Source organism: Amborella trichopoda, chromosome 11, assembly GCF_054954075.1.
Source record: "Amborella trichopoda isolate Santa Cruz 75 chromosome 11, AtrichopodaSantaCruz75HAP2 v2.0, whole genome shotgun sequence".
Taxonomy (NCBI): Eukaryota; Viridiplantae; Streptophyta; class Magnoliopsida; order Amborellales; family Amborellaceae; genus Amborella; species Amborella trichopoda.
The window spans coordinates 17,532,003-17,549,734 of record NC_142346.1 but is presented as its reverse complement, the minus strand read 5'-3'; the positions used below and the strand labels follow the sequence as shown (position 1 = coordinate 17,549,734).

The window sequence follows — 17,732 nt, the reverse complement described above, 5'->3', positions numbered from 1 at the left end:
TGCCTCGAATGCCTTCTTTAAGTCCTCAAGCTTTATCTGACCCTTTTGAATCAAGGCCTCAATAATATATTTTAACGTAAAGCAGTCATGTGTGGGGTGATTGATCCTTCTATGGTAAGCACAATAATTTGCTTGAGTATCGAGCCCAGCTTGCTCAGGGAACCTTGCTTCTGGGAGCTTGATCATATTCTGTTCCAATAATAACCAAAATAGTGCAGGGACCCATTCCTTTTCAAAGGGGTAGACCTTGTTCTTATGGCTGGTGAAATAATTATCCCGATTAAGGTTTGCCAGCGGGGGTACTCGGTTGTACGACTATTATTACTTGCTTGCCTGGGGCATTGTTTTTATTGTGCTCACCCCTTTGGAAAGGTCCAAAGTTTGGGAGGGAGCCTTCTTTGGATTAGTGACCACGACGGCTGCACTGATCACTCCTTTTTGGTGGCTGCCCCGGGTGTTGTTCCGAGAGGTACCATTGCCCCAATTGTTCCCACAGCTTACAAGCTGCTGTCGTGACCCACCGAGGTGGCGTGATAGGCTTTCTATGTGGACTGATTTAGAGATCAATTCTGACATGGAGGTCGGATTGGAGGCCTCAACATGCAGAGAAATATCGGGTCGCATGTTCCACACGCAAGTTTGAACTGCTTCTTTCTAGAGCATAGGATTAAGTAGGCAAGCGGCCAAATTTCTCCATCTTGATATGAACTGGTCCACGGGCTCATCATGGGCTTGAGTCAGGGTGAGAAGCTTGATGGTTTGAACCTCTCTTTCAACCTCATAGAAGCATTGGTGGAATAGTTTCTCCATTTCCTCCCCAGTATGCACCGAGTTCAGAGGAAGTCGAGCATATATATGAAAAGTTGGGCCGTCAAGGGTCTCAACAAATGGACGGAGAAGGAGTCTCCCATCATCTGCTGTTTCTCAACACGCTACTTGGAAGTGGGCAATGTGCTGGTTCGAGGACGTGGTTCCATTGAATAGGGGAAACTTCCCTTTCTTGTAATATGAGGGAAACATAACATGGTCAATGTATGAAGGGTACGACCTTTGATAAGGCGTTGCACCCTGTATCCCTAGAATTTGTCTGTTCTTCAGGCTATGGGTCACCATAGGATCAATGTTTTCCTGAGAGAAGGGGTGAGGGACAAAATTGTTCTGTGAGGCAGAGGGAAGGGGCTGCCTTGGAGGTGCACCATCAAAGTGATGGGAATTGACCTCATGGTTAGCTGATTAGAGTGCGACATCTATACGATTGATCTTTGCCATCATCGCGCGCACCATATCCTCGAACTTGTTCATGTGCTCTTCCTGCGAGTCGTCAGGCTCGTTTACAACCATTACGCTGACTATTTCTCCAGGGAGGTCAATGTTAGCTGCAATTGAGGTTCTGAACTTGACAGGTTGTGCGCGATAGATCGGTCAGTAGGGGGTCAGCATACCCCGACTGGACTCGACTCTTGTATGTTGATCGTGTGAGGGCCGGTTCTTGACAGTCTTGGGACCGTGGTTGGTGAGTGGCTGGATCATCTTCTATGACACTAACCACAGTGTAGGGATCATGGCCTTCTTCTCCAGGCTTTGTCATGTGAAGAGGGTAAAAGGGATTCAAGCGTCATTAGAGCTGATTACCCCAACTGTCTTGGTCACTTCCTTAGCCAGAATTCGCAGACATCTATCACGCTTAGCTTTGAGGCTTTGATGAACCTCGAGCAAAAAATGTGATCGGAACTGCGGCTGGTCAGCTCTTCTTGTACAAGAGAGAGTTGTCTCCATCAGGTGTGGCAAAGGATGAGAGCCAGGGATTGAAGTCATCTTGGGCCGTGGAGGATGAAGGACTCGATCTTCCATCAGGTCTTTGCCCTGAGCTCTCTTGTGGGCTCCGGAGACATGACCAAAATGATAGGGCTGGTTAAGGATGGTACTCTTGGGAAAGGTCTTCGAGTACTAAGGTAGGAGGTGCTTGCTTGAAGAAGGAGGAGCAAGCAGGAGCAGGGTTGACTCATGAGGAGGCCTGAGTCGGGGGTGAGGGGCTGCCTATGATGGTGGCGTGTGTGTGCCCTGAAGAAAGGTCACAGGTGACCTGGGGGTCAGCCCGGGCTTGAGTAAGTGGTATGGCCTTAGGAGGCCGAGAATTGTGAGCAGGTGTTTGTAAGAGAATAGGTAGAGGCATGCCCCTTATAGGGTGTGCTTGTGTGTGCTAAGTAGGAGGATGAGAAGGTCGACTCGTATGTATTAGGGTTGGCGTAGCAATGACGTTTCCCTGAGTAGTGAGATGCATATGAGTAGCATGCAAGATCTGGCCTTGGAAGGTCTGATCCTGGGCGCTGACTCAAGGTAACATAAGGGTTGCCCTGAGGTGTGGCTCGAGTGGGTGACCCACGATCCTTATGGTGTGTGTGAGAGGTTGAGGCCGCAGCCTCTATGGGTCGAGCCTCTAGGGTTAGAGACTCGTGATGGTATGAGAATGCGGGGGGTAGCCTTGCGACGACCCACAGAAGCAAGGTCAACTTGCTTGCCTTTTGCAGAAAGGGACTGGGCAGCCTCCCGACGTACCTCAGCAATACGACCGACAAGTGACTTGCCGGTGGCTGGGTGGATGCTGTGTGTGGCAACAAATATGTTGTCAATGCAGGGTGCCTTGGTGGACGTTCCACCAGGGCAAGGAGATGGGGAGTGAGGGACCTTTAAGTCCCACCTCACACCGATTCAGGTTAAGACCTGGGAGCTAGACACGAGGTCTTTGCTCAAGAGGAAGGTTGGGAATAAAGTTGAAGAAACTTGTTCCCTGAGGACACTCGCGAATGTGGGAATAAGAAAATCTCCGATTCAGATGAATGGGTTATAGAACCTGGAAGCCATAAGTGCAAATACAGAAAATAAAAGGAGGAACTAGTCAAACAAGTACGATCCGGCTAAGGGGTAGTAAGTCCCCAAGCTGGATAGGTACCTCGATCTCGTCCCTCCAAATCGGGATGATCGGGCGGCACTCATCTCAGGTTTCAAGGAGACTTGGGACTTGAGATCGCTCTCTCGGGCAGGTGGACCAACTGATGAGAGAAGAATTTAAGGTGGGTTCAAGAGTTACTCCGGCTGGCGCACGTGGGTGCCCGCTTAGATCACGACGAAAACCCCTCAGTAGTAAAACTGGTTCGGAATCACCTCCCATGGCCTGTATTCTCATGTTTTCTACAATCACACACATATGGCAAATATTATAAGATAGGTGGGTCAATAGACCTCACCTTACCTTTTTGGTGAACATACACAAGCATGCACATCAAAAAAGAGAAAAAGAAAAATGAGAGAAGAAAGATGAGTGAGAGAAGAATGAGAGAAGAAAGATGAGAGAAGAAAGATGAGTGGGAGAAGAGGCACGAGAAGACACGGGTGGCATTAAGCCTTCGCCGATTGTGTTAGATAAAGTAGAGATAGAAGACACAGGTGGCACTAAGCCTTTACCGACTGTGTTAGATAAAGAAGAGATAGAAGACACAGGCGGCGCAAAGCATCGCCGACTGTGTTAAATAAAGAAGATAGCGAGGACACAGGTGACGCTAAGCATCGCTGACTGTGTTAAAAGGAGAGATAGAACACAGGCGAAGCTACGTCTCATCGACTACGTTAGAAGAAGAGGAGGGATAGGACACAGGCGGCGCTAAGCATCGCCGGTTATGCTAGGAAAAGAAGAGAGATAGAGAGATCGAAATAAGAAGAGAGAGAAAAAGAGATAGAGATAAAAAGAGAGAGAAAGAGAGATAGAGATGAAAAGAAGAGAGAGAAAGAGAGATGAGAGATGAGAAGAAGAGAGAGAAATAGAGATAGAGATGAGAAGAGGAGAGAGAAAGAGAGACGAGAGATGAGAAGAAGAGAGAAATAGAGGTAAAGATGAGAAGAGGAGAGAGAAAGAGAGACGAGAGATGAGAAGAAGAGAGAAATAGACATAGAGATGAGAAGAAGAGACAAAAAGAGAGACAAAAAAAGAGGAAGAGGAGAGAGAATAAGGTGAGGAGAGAGAAAGAGGAAGAAGAGACAGAAAGAAGAAGATGAGAGAGAACAAGGGATATGAGAGAGAAAGAGAGAGGAGAGAGAAAATTATCTTATCGAGGGATACCCATCCTTTTCTTCTCTATCCTCTCTCTCTCCAAGACGCTCTTAAGCAAGAAATTGAAATTTTATTCAATGGTCGAAAGTTGAACCGAAGGTCCTTTATAATTTGGCTTTGCATGTTTAAATAGAATTAGGTCCAAATATGCGTGGATGCCCAAAAACTCCCTAGAATTGAAGATAATTACAATTTAATTGAATTAAAAAAAAAATTAAAAATGGGTGCAAAAGGATTGTTTTACCCCTACTTAACAATGTGTGAAATTCCATAACAGTCCCTGCTGCTGCTCAAGAACTTATGTGATCTTCCACGACTGATTCAGGGTTGCTCTGATTCCCGTTTGATTGAAAGATGATTGTTTTCTTGTAGGGCTCGACATGACGATCGATTTGATACCAACTTCCAGTCATGAATCATGCTTTAAAGCCATGATCATGCGACTTGAAATTAGTTTGAATCTTGAAAACTTTGGATCGATTATATGCTTTTTTCTTGATGTCTTTCTTCAGTTTCTTTGTTGAATCACACTGAGCATGCCGTCATGATCACATTGCAACAAACGTAGCTTGATTTCGTGTTCGGATGAAGATTTTTTCGCCTTGCTTTTTGGGGATGGAATCTCGAAATTCAGTGACTGAAATTTACAACAGCTTCGATGCCTTCATGTGTGAAATCCAATCGTTCATTGTACAGGGAGTTCGGACCAGAGATGGCCTCGGATCTTACGCGGATAATGCAATTGGTTTTACGTCGATCGGGTATGCGAGCATCGTGATTTGACCACCGAAGTGAGGCTTGCTGCTGCTGAATTTTCTGCAACTTTCTCCACAGATCAGCAAATTCTCTCTAGTTTTTCTCCCTGCTCTGGTATCGTCACGGGGTGTACCACATATCGAAACGCTCATCTTGACAAGACGAACGAGCTCACAAAATATGAGCGTGATCCGACTCGAAATGAGTGAGATATGTGCCCCAAAATTTATTGTCTGTAACTGTGAAAACAGCCACCTTTAATGGTGTTTTGGTGCAAGGTGGCCACACGAGAATAGTGTGCGGCCTACTCTTTTTTAGTATTTTACCCATAACTTTGTTCTGGAATGCCCGATTAAGCCGAAAATTGACCCATATGTGTTTTCGACTGTGACAGATCCAATGATGGTGGTCCCATAGCAATTTGTTGCACCAAAAGTATAGTTCTAGTTACGGGGCCTATTTTAGGGTGCTAAAGGCCAAGTTTTTCCAAAATTGTTTTTTTGTGTTCACTGCCTTAGACATATCTGATCACGATGAAACTTGGCAAGTGGCCTTTTGGAGTGATGATGAAGATCTTGATCAATTCTGGGACAATTCTAAGACTATCAAAATTTTCATTATTTTGTAGGCTTTATTGACCTGCTTCCTCTTTATTCCACATCAGGGACCAATGTGCTGAAAAATACGTTCAAACGGCAAGAAGTGCAACATTCGAAAAAAATTTAACATCATTGCTCCTCTGATGAATCCTTGCTAAGACTTGTTTATTATCTCTCGGTGATATTTTTCTTCTTGATCACCGACACAGCGCAATCCTTGAGGGGTAGACCTTGTTGAGATTTTTCCTTGAACAGGGGGTGACCAAAGTGGTTTTCAGCGGTTCAGTGCCTTGTTGAGGGACTTTCTCCCGATTCAGCCGAAATTCATTTTTCTTTTTGGGAGATCAAGCTGATATATTGTCGTCAACAGGCTTACGACTTCTCAAAGCGGACCTTCGGTTTTCTAGCAATTGGGGCCCTTCTTATGAGCTTTATCCCATTCTAGCAGGGGATGTTCTGATGTTCCAGTTGGCGGAGGACCTTCTTGTGAGCTTTATCCCTATTCAAATAGAAACGCCAAGAACAAACAAGGTACCTCTTGGCTTACGTCCTACAGGTCCAGTTGGGGGTCTCCCGAATTACCCAGACATGAAAGGAGGAGGGCCTTCAAGGAAGTCACATTTTAGGGGACTTCACCCAGGATGCTTGAGGTTGGTCGAGGAAGAAAAGGCAGACAAGGTACCTCTTCAGCTTACATCCTACTGGTATGGCTGGGGGTTTCTTGGAGCGTCCCGATTGTCCAGGCGTGATACAAGGATGGCCTTAGAAGCGGTCCCATTTTAGGGGACTTCACCTTGGGTGCTGAAGTTTGATTTGAAAAACAAAATGCAAGGTACCTCTTTGGCTTACATCCTACCGGCGTGGCTGGGGGTTTCTCGACGCATCCCAATTGTCTAGGCATGATAGGAGGATGGCCTTAGAGTGGTCCCATTTTAGTGGACTTCACCTTGGCACCGGAACACTAAGGCTCCAATGTCAAAAATAAGAAGGTGGTAAGTCCTGAGATAAAAAAAACAGGTGGCATTGGGGTCGAAAATGTTTTGAAGGCACTAGGGCCGTAGTTTATTTTTGGAAGGCACTAGAGCTGGAGTTTTTTTTGGAAGGCACTGGGGCTGGAGTTTTTTTTTTGAAGTCACTCGAGCCGTAGTTTTTTTGGAAGACGCTGGGGCCGTAGTTTTTTTGGAAGGAACTGGGGTTGTGGTTTTTTTTGGAAGGCACTGGGGCGGTGTTTTTTCTTTTGGAAGGCACTAGAGCTGAGGTTTTGTTTTTTTGGAAGGCACTGGGGCAGTGGTTTTTTTTGGAAGGTAATGGGGCCATAGTTTTTTTTGTAAGGCAGGTAGCGGGAGGTTCGGTCCAGGCGCCCATTGTGGGTTTTCACCAAGGTCGAGGAGATATGACGTTAGCAAAGTGGTTTTCACCATACCCTTTGTTGGGGTGGTTTTATCTGTGACTTCGAGGTCACGTCCACCATTTAGCTTTTTCTCTTACTCATGACGCCCTTTGCGGGTTTTCACCATGCCCGGATTTTTTTTTTTTTTTATGACTCTTTACTCATGGCTTCATGGCCATGCCCGCCTGTCATTTTTACTCATGGTGCCCTTTACAAGTTTTCACCATGCCCCTGTTTTTTTTGGGCGATCTTACCCATAGCCCCTTCTTTTTTTGGGCTATGTCTGCCTGAAGCTCTTCTTCTTTTACTCACGATGATTGCCATCACGCCCGACTTGGAGAAAGAGGCCACCATTGTGGGGAACCTTGACGGAGGGGTCTTGAGAATCTTGAGGGTGCAGCAACCCTTGTAGCGGCTCGAAGCCGAAGCAAGGCATCTCTCTTTTTTTTTTTCGGGGGGGGGGGGGGGGGGGGGGGTTACCCCAAAGAGTAACTTTCTGGCGACCCAGGCGGTTTGTGTCAGCGAGGGGTTGATGATGGGGGTGTCCGCGGGGAGGTGTTGGATGGTGCCCATGATGGTGGGATATTGGAAGTACCCCCGGGGCGATGGAGGCGCCCGCAGGGGAGGGAGGGGGGGAGAATGAGGAGGGCACCCGTGGGGGGTGTGTGAAGAGGGGACCCGCAGGGGGTTGAATGGAGTCTGCACCCACGGGGGGTGAGTGAGGATGGTACTCGTGGGGGGTGAATGGAGATGGTATCCGCGGGGGGTTGAATGGAGTCTGCACCCACAGGGGGTGAGTGAGGATGGTACCCGTGGGGGGTGAATGGAGATGGTATCCGCGGGGGGTTGAATGGAGATGGTACTCGCAGGGGGTGAATGGAGACGGCACCCGCGAGGGATGACACCCACGGGGGTGAATGGAGTTAGCACCTGTGGTGGGTGAATGGAGATGGCACCCGCGGGGGGTGAGTGGAGATGGTACCTGGGGGGGAGAATGGAGATGGCACCCACGGGGGGTGAATGGAGACGGCACCCGCGAAGTCACTTGGGCGGCAAGGCGCTCGGGAAGAAGCAAGATTTGATGAGCTTATGCCTTTAAAAAGGGGCTAGGCAAGAGAGCATGATTGCAACTTTTCCCCTTTGGGACGAAGTTCCTTTTTGGATGCTCCTTTGTGCGGACGCAGCACAGAGACTTCGTTTTCTTTGAAGAGCTTGTCCGGTGAGCAATGCCCACAGTGGGGGCTGACAGCTTGACACCGACCTTTGGGGTGCGCGCAAGAGTTGGGCATCCTTGTGAAGATGTTTGCCCATGCGGAGGCGACGATGGACCCATGATAGAGGGCGAGTTTGTTGTTGCGGAGCTCTTATGTTTGTGCGGGACGCATGGCGTGAGGCCCGTGGCCATGTATGAGGCACTAGGGGCCAGCCACCCTAAATCCCAACATACCTTTTTAGGTATGGTGGTAAATTGCAGGAAGGGGCCAGCGAGCTTGCCTGACGCGGCGCCCTCATCGGAGGGCACGTCGAAGGAGGGGGCGCCCACTGTCCTCTTCAAGTCTTACTCGAAGAGATGGATGCAAGCCCTTGAAGGGAAGGGATCCACTTCTGAACAGATGTACATGTTTTTGTGTTACAAGCATTGTAACAAACATGTGATCTTTTTTTGTTCATGAAATGGAATCCCCTTTTGTGTTGAATTCCCCTTCTTTGCCTTGTGTCACCATGTTTTTCTCTCCTTTTTTTTTCGTGGGCCGGTGCAGCCCTTATCCCTACTGATGGTGGGGAAAAGGAATGGCCAATCGAATGCCCGTTGTGCCCGTGGGGCAGTTGCTGCTTGTTGCGTGATGGTGGCTGGGATGCCCTTGCAGGTTTCCATCCCATTTGGGAATGCATCATTGCTAATTTTTGCAAGTCCCCATTTTTTTTTTTTTTTAGGGGGACCGCAGGGGGTCCCTTATGTGAGTGAAACAAGGAACAAGGTTCGCTTGTCCGTGAAGCTCAGTGATGCGGAGGCATGCCTTGGGCGCTCTAAGGGGGCCCTGGCTGTGGGCAGGCAGAGTGGAGCTGGGTTGTATGCATGAACTAGGAGGCGTTTGGACGGCGATAGGCGTGCCATTCCTGGTAGGCCATGTCATGCATGCAACAGTTAATGCAAAGCAGGAGAGGAGATGTCAACGTCATACGACGGTTCGATTATGTGCCCTTAGTGCTTTCTCGGTACTGAGCGTAATCTTCCGCACGTGTGGCACATCACTTGGTGCGTTGTTCGTATGACCATATCTTCAGGGCTCGTGGAACTGGCTCATGCGACGCTTCGATTTTCGTGTTGGCGGTGCTTCAGTGCCTGACCTCCGATGCTTGGCTTCGCAAGCCACTGGCGCTTTCTTGCGCTTGGGGTGGGGTGTTGCCCGTCTATTGGTTCTCCTGCTGCTAGACTTTATAAAAGGAGGGGTGTCTATTCCTCGCTTTTTCCCAGGGTCTGGATCCCAAGTAAAAGCAATCATCCTTAGCACCTTTTTTCAAGCCTCCTTTTCGGCGTTCGCCTTTTTCTGAAGCAGCACTTTTAAGCAGGTCATATGGCCAGCCGGAGCCCACCCTCTCCTTCACCAGATAATGTTGTCTTCTTAGGCCTAGGTGTGTGGCTGGTGCAACGTTTTCTTTTGGCCTGACCCTTTTGGTTTCTCCCCCCCTTTTTGACAGCAGCGAAACACGTGATGTTTGCGGCTGATGAGGCCTTCACTTCATCCCCCAAGGAGTCTGTGCTGACTGGTGTCGAAAGTCGAGGGACAGCTGGCAAGCCCTCTTCAGAGCCTCTGATCGCTCCCTTCGAGTCTTTAGCCCTTATGATTGGGGGGCATGTGCTTGACGTTCCCCCACTTTCTTTAGTGAGTTCCCCAGTTTTGGTTTCATCGGGGTTAGGCTTTAAAGCGCGGACTGTGCGACGGATGCTCTAGATGGGACTGGAGGGCTTGAAGGAATGCCCCCTTTCTGACCTCCAAGAGGGGATTGAGGGTGTGAGGGCCTGTGTTGCCAGCCTGTGGACCGTGGGCCTGGATGAGGAGACCTTCGACTGGATACAGGAGCTGCTTCGGAACCTCGCGGATTGGGGGTGTAAGCCTCACTCGGCGGACATCTCGCCCTAACGTCTTGCCCAGTGTGTTTGGCATCCCTGATGGCAAAGCTAGCAACTCAGCAAGTCCTCATGAGGGGTCATGAGGAGAAGAGGGAGAGAATTGCTTCCCACCATGCCTGGATTGTTAGGAAGGAGGCAAAGATAAAAGAAGAGATTCAGAGTGTTGTAGACAAGATTGTTATGCTACAAACCCGTGTGGCTGACTTGAAGGGATGACTGCAACGCTATATGGAGGTGATGGCTACAAACTTCTGCCGCTTGGAGCAGTTGAGTTCAGACATAACGACGGTCACCGTATTGTCTGAGTCGGTCAGCATGTAGATCACGTGTGGTGAGGAGGAGATGCAGGCTGCGTTGGAGAGGGCGTAGGAACTGAAGGCTAAGATCTGGGAGACGCTCGACCGCTTTCAACATTCTCTCCTTTCATTGTAAATGGGTCGCCGACCCTCCTAGGTTTTGTAACCTCGTTTGCATATGAATAAGACAACGATTTTTCCTATTCTTTTGCGTTTGATGCATTTGAGGTTTCTTCTTTTCACGCCTTTTCATTTCGAATTTCACCTGTCACCTTCTCTGGGAAAGGGGGAGTAATTGTGAGAATTCAGACACCTACTGGGAGGGTGTTTGGAACCTTTTCCAGAGGTTCCGTGGACTCCCGATAGCACGTGGTTGCGTTAGAAGGTATTTTTAGAGCCGTACCCCCTTGACTGTGGTAAGGTTAGTTTAAAGTCCCACCCTTGGGACCGGTAGTAGTGCATGACTTTATGCTCTCGCACCCACATAAGGGGGGTCTTGAGGGGTTCTTATGGTGATGGACCGACTTCCCATGGACTTCAGGGCCTGCCCCAGGGTGAAATCACGCAACGTAAGTCGAGGGACTGGGGGCAAAGGCTAGCAGGGCGGAGGCTCAGTCTTGAGGGCCTCGTCGCTCAGTTCCTCTTGGAGCGTGGTGGTGGGGATGGCTTCGAGTGTTCCGAAAGCTTTTCCAAGGTCCTCCAAATCGATCTGCCCTTTTCGGACCAACCCTTCGATGTGGTTTCTCAACCAAGGGCAATCTCTGATGGGGTGCCCCAACATCAGGTGAAAAGCGCAGCAATTAAGGCGATTAGTTCATTTTGCGTGGTCGGGCCGTTTGCTGAGAGGGAGGACCATCATGCCCTGCCCAATCAGGATTCTGAGGAGGGTTGGTACCCACACTCTGTTGATGGTGCACCACTAGTTGGGTTGTCGTTCAGACCCTCCAGCTTGGTGATAGCTTTTTGGTGGGGGCACCCTGTTGTAGTCTTGACTTAGGGGCAACTATTGTTGCACTGCCCCTTGACCCTGTGCCCTTGAGACTTGGGAGACGTCCATCGCAAGCGAAGGGGTTTCCTGAGGCTGAGTTTAGTAGGTGATGGACGTCGTTTCCATTGTATAGAAGTGAAGCTCCATACGCTTCGGTAGACCCCCCCGCCCCCCGATCTGGAGGAGGGACGGGTCCCTTTCTTGACAGACTCGTTCTATCGATGGGTGGGCAATGATGATGAGGCCAGGCAGCGTGGGACACCTGAGAGCAGGTGTTCCTATCGTTGGTGGCGTAAACTGGGAACCAACGATGGGAGGGTGACAGTGGCTGGCGGGTGTAATAATCGTCGTCTGTCTTTCTCTGCTGTTGAGGATTTCTTCGGTCCTGTTTGCGTACGTGTGATCTGGTATTCGGAGCGGCCATAGCGCCAACCCCTTGTGTGGTGAGGGGCAGAGTGCGTGTGGCAGCCGCCCGTTTAGCAGGTGAGGTCGTTGGGCCTCCCGCATGTGTGTGAGTTTGCTTGGAGGACTTCCGATTGTCTCAGAAGTCGCATGCTGGTCGGGGGCCAACCTTTGGGCTTCCCCGAGCCATAGATTTGTTATGCATGGCGCGGGAGGCCTTTGGGCCACCAACGCCGTGTTTGACCGAGACCCAAGACTGTTTGAGAGACCGGGGTAGGCTGACGGCTGCCCCGATTCATTTGTATGGCGGTTAGGCCACCAGGGAGTGGTATGCGCATGGGGGCCGCAGTGTTTGGGGCGCCCCTTTGTGGAGCAGGCAGGGTCGCACTCTGGCTACCCGCACCAACGGTGGTCATGCCGGGGCCAGCAGGGTGAGGGGGAGTGGCAGAGTCGCTCATGTAGTGGGCATTAAGGGGCTCCCCCTTAACACCAGAAGAGACAGGGCGAGGTGCCTGAGGGTCCGTGCCCCGAACTTTCTCAGCCGAGGCTGGGATAGCCAGGCTAGCATGACTGCAAAGAGGACACGTAAGGGAGGAAGGACCGAACGGTCGAGCCTCTCCATGAGTAGCCAAGAGTATGGGGATAAAGAACTCCCCAACCGAGAGGAAAGAGGGATAAGTGGATCCCATAACAAGAGTGGAAAGAGGGGACAGAGAGATTGGTACCTGGAGACAGCTCGAGCCAATGATAGGGTGACGCATCCCCAGTGGAGTCGCCAGTTGATGTCGGTGGGGTCCTGGTTTCCCTCTGCGAGGGGATGAGGAAATCCTCTCTCGAACAACCGCGAAGGTCCAGCACGTGGTGGATGCGAAGGGGCCTCCTACGTGCAAATAGGAAGCTGACGATGAAAGATTTTTGCGATTAGAGCACGGATCGCTCTTACGCCGCTTGAGGGTTAAAAAACGCGCCCGTGCGGATGGCCCTCTTAGAGCAATTACGGAGCCCTCCAGCTGTTTGTCAGCACGGTTTGGATGGGAGCCCTCCTCAGATTCTCAATCTCTCTCTCTCTCTCTCTCTCTCTCTTTCTCTCTCTCTCTCTCTCTTCACTCTCTCTGTGCTATAGGGGTGGGATCCTGATGTCCCCCCTCCTTGGATGTCCTCCTCGAAAGGGTTTGCTGACCACTAATAGGGGCGTGGGTATTAGTCAAGGAAAGAGTCCCGTGGCTTAGGATACATCCGCGGGCTCACGAATGGACGGGGGCTTCTGCACGGGCAAGGTCACGCGCGTGAAAGTGGGGGAGAGAGAGAGAGAGAGAGAGAGGGAGACAGAGAGAGAGAGAAGGAATGACTCGACTCGAGGAAATGGGATGACCCATGGGACCATGCACTCAGGGGTACCCTCCCTCTCAAAGTTTTCTCTCTCTTCCTCTCTTTTCTCCCAATTGGGTTAGGGGCTCACAGAATAAGACAAAGTAAGAATGAACTAGCCTCGATTCTTCCCAGTCTTTGGGTTATGGGAGCTTCCAAAAAGAAAATCTTTTGGAGCGATTTTCTGGAACTTTTAAAAATGAGCTAAGCCTGCTTATATAGCGGATTCACTAAACAAGGGTGAACGCTCAAAAGTCAACCTTAATTACAATTAAAATAATTGAAAACAAATCCAAAATTAGACTCAAATGATCCAAATGCCCATGTGATCTTTTGCCCGAATGATGAGACTGTCCCTGCATGCAAGTTGCTTTACCGTGGGAAGACCTTGGAAGCTTGTTCTGTAACATGCAGCAACTGTTCAACTTTTTCAACAACATATCTTCGTTCTTCTTTTGATTGCGAGCATTTTGATGCCCTTCAATCGTGTTGTGGTGGCCTTCTTCCCCGAGGTGAAAGTCCGGCCAGTTTCGTGAACTTTGTTTCCCGACACATCTCTGAGCTACGTCGTTTTAGCTCTTGGCTCTGCTTGCAAGTCAAAGAGGAGGCTGTTGCAATCGTTTTGGTCGGTTATTTCGTAAGGTTACCGGAGAAGGGGATTCTGGCAACCCAATGGTTTTGCTTCTTTGGTGACCTGAAGACTCACATTGATCGAACATGGGATTGAATGCAAGAGCCATACCATGATATAACTCTGTGCGAGGTGGTTCTTTTGAACTCTTTCTCAGGCCAATCCATGGCTTGGATTTTGAGCTATGCTTTACCGAATCCGAAGCATGCTGGACCTCTTTTTTTGTCCTAGTTTCTTCAACTGCTTTCCTCTTTAGAGCAACAGGGGTTCCCGGTCATGCCACAGTGAGTGCCTTAGGTCAAAATGACAAGGTTGGCGTGATCTAGAACATGTCAACATTTGAGCTCAGTATGATTTCAAATAAGAGCGTCGTAGGTTGGAGAAGTTGCTGCCGAAAAACCTCGACACAACCTCATTTCTGAGACTGGTTTGGTGAAGCCGCATCGTGCTAAGGTAAAACCCATGAGTTTCGAGGCCTCATGACCATAGACCCTTTTAGAGAGCCCAAATTTGGTCCTCAGGGAACGTTCTGAGTACAATGACGATGTACAAGGGCTACAGTGAAGGGTCCTTCTTTGGTACAAGGGCACCGCGCCCAGGTCACTAGGCTGGAGGCTTTATTTCTCAACACAATCCTGACCTGCCGGTGCTTTGTGAACTCGCAAGACCAGACTGTCACAGGATCTCTCTCCTTATTTGCATGGGCTCATGGAAGTACGGCAAAAATGACATACAACAACAGCAGCATCACCACCCTCAAAGAATGGAATTTTGATGAAGATGATAAAATAACAACAAAGACAAATTGCGCAAGAAAACAATGTCAAATGTGCACTCATCGCACTTTTAGTTTATTCCTCCCTGTATTTATGTCATCAACTTGTAATTCAAAATTACACATTTTCCCTTTGAACTTCTTGTAATTATCTTTTGATTTGTTATCAATGTTTTTAAAGTGTGATTGGAGACATTGTAGATTTCTTTTCACAACATGACGAATTTCCTAATGTTCTTTGCACAAAAGTTGTTACACATTGTAGAGCAATCGCGAATATATATTTGTGGATGTACACCAGTCAATAGAGAAAAACCCCAAACTCCAACTTTGGACTGCTGCCTTTGCTCAAAGAGAGAGAAAGAGATGGGTCTTGCTGCTGTATGCTGAACTTGACCTTTTTTAGGGCCTCAAAAGTAGCAAAACCCAGGCTAGGGTATGTATCCCTTTAAGAAGAAAGAAGAAAATATGATCTTAGTAATCCAAAGAAAAAAAAAATTTTCCTCGCTGAATTAGACCTTACCCCTTTGAATGCACAATGTTAAAAAACGGGTCATTAGCTGCCACTATTCCAAATGCCCCTTCGAATTCAACAATATCCAATCTTGTTCATCAGCATATAATTACAATGACAAGAGAGGGATACAACATGGATGTTCTCATACACCTAAGTACTATCAAATAATATAAGGGGTAACAGAAAGTTTGGGATAAACGTTGAAAGATTAATACAATAGTGACTTTTATGGGGTAGCCATGAAACAGATGGAACCATGACATTTGAACCCCCCCCCACCCACATTAGTTTTTAAAAAATTTAACTGAGTGAGATCTGGAACAACATAGATATTAATAAATAATCCATGTTAAGTAGAATGAACAAAAAAAAAAAAAAAGCTAGAAATTCATCAGCCAAAAAAGGGTCATATTTGCATGAGATATCCAATATTTTTTTCCCATAAATCTCAAGAATATGCATAGAATAAAAACTGACAATTGATCATTTCATACAATTCTTTTTGAATATGTGTCCCTCCACAAAATATATGTATATTCAAACAAAATCCTTAGGCCTCAGCAAAAATTGCCAACAAAAGAAAAAGAGAAGCCACTCAAAATTTGGCCACACACATACAAGTTCCTTCATGGAAAGAACCTTGCTCATTCGTCGCATCTTTTATCTCGTTGCTTTCAATTTGCTGCAAAATACTTATTAAAAGAAAAAAAAAAAAAAAAAAAAGGGGAAAAAACAAACAAATTGCTTTGCAATACATCCACTATTTGCAACTTAAAATCAGTAATTGTAAAATGGCTTTCTAGAATCCTGCATCTTTACCCACGACAACATGCAATAGAGTTAACATCGACTGCCTTCACAAACACATTGGTGCCTTATGGAACAAAATTCACACCATTCTCCTTTGGATTTCCATCCTGACCAATGTAGACATGGAAACAATAAGCAATTGATGAAACAGAGCAAGAACAATTGAAGAAACATGATTAGAGATTGCTGGAAATTACTAGAAAATTAGTCCATGATAGAGTTATTTTCAAGCAAATTCAAGGAAAAAACTGAAAAATTAGGCCAAAATGCCCTCAATATCCATCAAGAACCAAATATTCACGAATAATTATAAGGACAAGTAAGTATAAAAATCAAAACTTATGTCCTTTTTACCAAATATCTCAATAAATCATGAGCTGAATATTTTTTTAAAATAAAAATAAAATAAAATAAAAATGAACAAAACATACTAAGCTCATAAGGAAAATTTCACAAGTAAAAAAAGACTTGTTGGGCATTTTACCAAACACATACGGTGCAAAACTTGAGGAATGTAATACAAAGAATGCCATGAAACCTAAAGAGAGAAGGTGGAGGAAAACCAAGAGGGAGACCGAGAAAGACCATGTAAATGGAGAGAGAGTGGGAAACCTAGGGAGAGAATGAGATCGAGATGGTGTGAGGTGGAATGGGAACGTAGAGAGACATAATGTGTGAAGAGGTAGAGAGAGAAACATAGAGAGAGCAGAACAAGGCAGGGAGAGATATGAGGAACAAAGAGGGCAAACATAGAGAAAACATGAAACCTAGAGCGAGAGATGGGTAAAATGAGAGAGAAAGACCGTGTGAGGGGCGAGAGTTGGAAAACCAAGAGAAAGAGGCTGTCAAAGGGGAGAGATGGAAACCTAGAGAGAGGGTGCTAGAGAGAAAGCTAAAAGGCAATTGCAGATAGAAGCTAGAGAGAGAAATTTCAGAGAAACCCTGGCAGGCAGAAGGTAGGAGAGAGACCTTGAAACCTAGTGAGAGAGACCATGTGAAATGGGAAAGAGCTGGAAACTTCGAGAGAGACCTTAAAACAACCTAGAGAGTGGGTGCTAGAGAGAGAAATTGCAGAGAGGGAAACTTAGAGAAAGAGAGACCCATGAGAGAAGGCAGGAGAGAGGAATGACACTTGCCTGCTTTGATCAAAAGAGATAGAGAAAACAGCCTCTGCAACTTCTGTAACCGTGCAAGGGTTCGGAGCGAAGAGTTTCACAGAGAAGAGAGCGGGAGAATTTTGCCTTTAAGAAACAAAGAGGAAGGAAGATGAATGCGCCTTTAGATTGGGGAAAAGTACCTTTTAGAGAGGGCTGCAGTTTGCATTCTCATCCGTAGGTGTAGAGGTAACGTCCACCTTCAAATTTATCACGGTCATGTAAAATGTTTTTAAGATTATCTCAAAATCTATTTTTATATTTAATTAAAAAAAATTAAATTTTAAAAATAGTTAGAATCAAGTAGATCTATAAACATACGAAAATCTTAAAAATGAACGGTGTAGATAATGTATTGTAAAATATACTATTTCTGATACTTAAAATCTTTTTATTTTTCATAGTTATATATCTCGAGATGATCAATCAAAAGATTTTTCAACATTAAAACTACTTTTTTCGATGGATTTTTTAAGGCCATCCGTAGTTCTACATTATAAAGTATCATCTTTACATAAAGTTTTTCCTTTAGAGAGAAAGGGGGCAGTCACCGGCAATCGGTTGGAAAGCAAGACCTTGAGATTTAGATAAAACTTAGACGGTGATTTGTTATGGTCCTATGTCATTGTGTGGGGCAGGTCCCATAAGATCATTACTCATAAAATAAAGGTATCTATTGCTTAATCAATATTTACATGAGGAGTAGTGTACGGAGGGAAAACATACGAGTACGTTTTCCTTCTTGATATTGGGTATATATATCTCTCCATCATATTTGTTTTGGGAGACATTTCTGATATTGTAATAT

The 17,732-nt window shown here is 46.9% G+C and overlaps 1 long non-coding RNA gene across 1 annotated transcript; it reads right to left on the bottom strand.

Annotated features, from left to right (window-relative positions):
• Positions 1-15,423: 15,423 nt before the first annotated feature.
• LOC110008172 (uncharacterized) lies at positions 15,424-17,109 on the bottom strand. The gene is made up of 2 exons (XR_016045105.1): positions 16,907-17,109; positions 15,424-15,877 (listed from the first exon to the last, which is right to left on the bottom strand). It is a non-coding gene; the product is annotated as an uncharacterized LOC110008172 (long non-coding RNA).
• Between the last annotated feature and the right edge of the window lie 623 nt (positions 17,110-17,732).